Here is a 5,477-nt window from a genome sequence, read left to right on the forward strand (position 1 = left end):
TGAAGGTTTTGAACAAAGAAGAACACTCTGCTTTGACTACATATGCAGAAAATGTCCAGCGCTGATCATGGACAAGGTGAAGGCAGGTATTGTCGACGGGTCACAAATCATGGAACTCATGAAAGACCCACATTTCCAAGATTCAATGACCAATGTTGAGGCAGAGGCATGGTCTTCGTTCACTGTGGTTGTAAGGAATTGTCTTGGTCACCATAAAGTAGATAACTACCCTGAACTAGTGGAGAACCTGCCATCTTCTTTCCCTCAACTTGGCTGTAAAATGAACATCAAAGTGCATTACCTCCACACCCACTTGGCCAGACAACCTAACTGAGGAACTGGCTCAACCATTCCACCAAGATTTAAGAACCATGGAAGAAAGATCCCGGGGACACTGGGATACCCATACCTGGGACACTGGGATACCCATACCTGGAACACTGGGATACCCATACCTGGGACACTGGGATACCATACCTGGGACACTGGGATACCCATACCTGGGACACTGGGATACCCATACCTGGGACACTGGGATACCCATACCTGGGACACTGGGATACCATACCTGGGACACTGGGATACCCATACCTGGGACACTGGGATACCATACCTGGGACACTGGGGTACCCATACCTGGGACACTGGGATACCCATACCTGGGACACTGGGATACCCATACCTGGGACACTGGGATACCATACCTGGGACACTGGGATACCCATACCTGGGACACTGGGATACCCATACCTGGGACACTGGGATACCCTTACCTGGGACACTGGGATACCATACCTGGGACACTGGGATACCCATACCTGGGACACTGGGATACCCATACCTGGGACACTGGGATACCATACCTGGGACACTGGGATACCCATACCTGGGACACTGGGATACCCATACCTGGGACACTGGGATACCCATACCTGGGACACTGGGATACCCATACCTGAGACACTGGGATACCTATACCTGGGACACTGAGATACCATACCTAGGACACTGGGATACCCATACCTGGGACACCGGGATACCCATACCTTGGACACTGGGATACCCATACCTGGGACACTGGGATACCCATACCTGGGACACTGGGATACCCATACCTGGGACACTGGGATACCCATACCTGGGACACTGGGATACCCATACCTGGGACACTGGGATACCCATACCTGGGACACTGGGATACCCATACCTGGGACACTGGGATACCATACCTGGGACACTGGGATACCCATACCTGGGACACTGGGATACCCATACCTTGGACACTGGGATACCCATACCTGGGACACTGGGATACCCATACCTGGGACACTGGGATACCCATAGGATGGTGTATTAGTGCTGGATCATTGCAGGTGATTGTGGTGGGTCAGGTGAGCACAAACGTGAGATGTGTGAGGACATGAAGAACAATGATATATAACTTTCTAGTTTGGCCTCACCGGCAACCACCATTATCTGTGGATGTCATCATCATCATTTAATCCTAAATCATCAACAAATGCTACTTGTAGGAAGCCATTTGTCTTGATGCAACAATAATGATGGTATGTTGTATGTGACACAGCAATTACTGGTATATCATCATATCTCGATCACCAGAGAACAACAACGGACGACCAGGACGAGGACGAGGACGAGGACGAGGACGAGGACGAGGACGAGGACGAGAAGGACGACCAGGACGAGGACGAGGACGAGGACGAGGACGAGGACGAGGACGAGGAGGAGGACGAGGACGAGGACGAGAAGGACGACCAGGACGAGGACGAGGACGAGGACGACGAGGACGAGGAGGACGAGGACGACGAGGACGAGGACGAGGACGAGGACGAGGACGAGGAGGAAGCCATATTTAGAATCACCCGGCCACCAAACCTGCCTGACCTGACCTGACCTGACCTCATCAACACAAGACTACCACATCATGACGACGTCACCAAGTGTCATGTGGTGTTGACGTCATCATTGATGACATCATCATGATGATGACGTCACCAAGTGTTATGTGTTGACGTCATCACTGATGACATGATGATGATGACGTCAGCAAGTGTGATGTGGTGGGGTATGAAGGTGTTGAAGTCATCAGTGATGACATGATGATGATGATGACGTCAGCAAGTGTGATGTGGTGGTGTTGACGTCATCAGTGATGACATGATGATGATGATGATGACGTCAGCAAGTCTCATGTGGTGGTGTTGACGTCATCAGTGATGACATGATGATGATGATGATATATAATTCTTTGTGTACTTAATGATAGAAGATTCAATGATACTCCTCTTGGTAATAGAGTTAGAGTTAATAACTGAGATGGCGTTACTCCAGTCAATACAATGATCATAGTTTTTAACGTGATTAAACAAGGCAGATAAGTCTAACTCTGTTGTGATTTTAGACAAAAGTAACTATAAATAGTTAAATAGAATGATCTTTTAAATGACGACACAACATATTCTAAACTTAGTAAAAATCCCTTAAAAGCAGTTAATTCTCATTTCAATAAAGAAATGAAGTTGTTGTTGAAAGGTAACATTTCTCTCATCAAAAGTTTGTCATCTTTGTCCCCTTCATTGCCATATATGTATGGACTTATCAAAACACATAAACAGAATTTTCCAGCAAGGCCTATAGTGAGTTCAGTAGGCTCCATCACATATGAATTGTCAAAATGGTAAGTTTCTTTATTAAGCCCTTTATTGGGTAAGGTATCAAATTCTAATATCATGAACAATGTAGATTTAGTCAACAAGCTAAACAATATCAATGTAAATTTTGATTTTAAACTAGTTAGCTTTGATGTTTCCTCACTTTTCACTAAAGTTCCAGTTGATGACCATTTAGAATATTCATTTGATGTCTTGGATGATATTCATTTACCTGCTTCAAAGTCTAATTTCATTGAACTGATAAAATTGTGTATAAAAGACTGTGTATTTTAATTTAATGGAGATTATCATGCTCAAAAATTTGGTATGGCAATGGGTAACCCTCTTTCACCTGTACTAAGTAATCTTTACATGGAATGTTTTGAAACAAAATTACTAAAGGATATCTTACCTTCTAATGCAATTTGGTTTAGGTATGTAGATGATGTTCTTTGTGTTTGACGAACAAATGAAAATTTACAAATATTTCTCCCCTTATTTAACAATTTAGTACCTTCCATCAAATTTACTGTAGAAAAATGAAAATAATGGTATATTACCATTTCTAGATTCCATGATCCATAGACAAGGAAACAAGTTTAAGTTTAGAATATACAGGAAACCCACCAATGTATGCTCATATATCCATTATTACTCATCTCAACATGATCAGTACACCTGCACCCTGAGCCACCGACTCTCGCTCCACTTACAAGAAGGTGGAATCAAACATCATCATGAACAAAAGCATGGAACGAGACTAACGAGGGAGATTATAATGAATAACATCAAAATCATTACTAGTTGTAGTGATCGCAGGAGACTACAGAGATTAGAAGCTATTCACATAAGAGAGGAAGCCCCTGTCATCAACATCCAGACAAACATGACCACAGCCTTATAGCTCTATGATGGCCCGCCAATAGGACGTAGAGCTGATAATGCCTTGTCAAATTCCCGATTGCTCAGATGTGATTAATTACTGTGTTGTTACAAATATTCCATTATACAAAGGAATGTAAAGGTATCCATACAGCAGTGGACCACTGGGTCACTTCGAGGCTGATGGTGATAGTGGAAGATATCAGGAGCTCACACATTAGTGTAGTGGAAGATATCAGGAACTCACACATTAGTGTAGTGGAAGATATCAGGAACTCACACATTAGTGTAGTGGAAGATATCAGGAACTCACACATTAGTGTAGTGGAAGATATCAGGAACTCACACATTAGTGTAGTGGAAGATATCAGGAACTCATACATTACTGTAGTGGAACACATACAGATAATCTAAAGATAAACCTGTATATTGTCAGTGTGACTAATGATGAGTCGCAAATAATGTTAGTCTTGAACTTGAAGGAAAATATTTATCAAGTTTATTGTGAAACGTATTTATAATGCTGCTTCCAACCACTCTAACTGGTACATTATTCCATGTTAACAATCATATTGAAGATAAAGTACTTCACCTCATCTGAGGTCAAACGTTTGCCCACCAGTTGTGTTCATTACTGCGAGTGACATCAGATGTGCCGTCATTAGTAGATAGATATCTATACCTCATAGTGATTTTTGTTGGTAATACAGACAGTTAGTTTCGCTCTATTTCCAATGAACGTAACTTTAAAGTAAAGTACACACGGTAAAAAAGTATCTTCCCGGATGTGTCCGATGAATGTAGAAATGATCAACACGACTCGTGTTGTCTGGGTAGGGTTGGTGAGTGTGAATGTGGACATGTTTCCTCATAATTATGGCAACTCATCTTTATCGTTAATTCCATTGAAATATGAAATCAATATACAGTTCAATATTACAATTTGTCCCAGCATTGGCACGGGGTCATATCGTACGATCATGATAAAATTGGTTCATAGTTAGACCTGCCAAGTCTCCTCAAATATGGATTGTTTCTAATTGTTGGATTCACCAGGTCTCCATATGACTGGTCTGTACCATGACAGGTCGCTAGGTCTATGCTTGGTACGGGCCCTCACCTCAACCCGGCTCTTTATCTGATCTTGACTAACAGGTAGTTTGTTGTTAGGGAGGCTGGCTGCCTGGCTGGCACAGGGCTTTACAATATGACGGATCTCTTTGTACCAGGTAAACATACATGTGTATTATTGGAGTGATCAGAATATCTCCTTTATGACCAAACAATTTAATGGTAGTATTTCGTATAGGGTCAATGTAATGTTGGTATATTTGAAAACATATGAACAGTCATAAAGCCTGAATCCATAGTATATGTCAAACATTAAAGTTATATACATGTTGACTTTTATCATTACCAGTACAACATTGGTGAACTAATGGTCTTCAACCGGTATGCACAACCTCAACAATCAGGAGTTGTTCATTATTTCTGTTATAAAGACTCAGGTACGTCATCCAAGGTACCGATTAGTATTTTCTTTAGAAGGATCACTTAAACTTGGAGTTAAAAGATGATAAACTAAGAACCATATGTATATATCTAAACGTGTGGATATAGGTATATGCATCTAGTTGCGTCAGACGAATGTGTTATATATTTAAGAATGTTACCGAGAACTTGAAGAATAAAGTACAAATATTATGGCTGATGTGATGAATGATTTATTAAGAATATGTAGTGTGATGCATTAAATGTTTGTTAAGAACCAAGGCCTTTTAGCCAGTAAAGATGATAAGAAATTGAAAAAGGTGTTGAAAGCATAATAATCATAAGCCCCAGAATATATTATCCTCTGGATATCTAAGATAAAATCCAACGCAAAATAACTAGGTTAAGACAGTATTCACTCAGCATTTAAGA

This window comes from Panulirus ornatus, chromosome 42 (assembly GCF_036320965.1).
Source record: "Panulirus ornatus isolate Po-2019 chromosome 42, ASM3632096v1, whole genome shotgun sequence".
In the NCBI taxonomy this organism is placed as follows: Eukaryota; Metazoa; Arthropoda; class Malacostraca; order Decapoda; family Palinuridae; genus Panulirus; species Panulirus ornatus.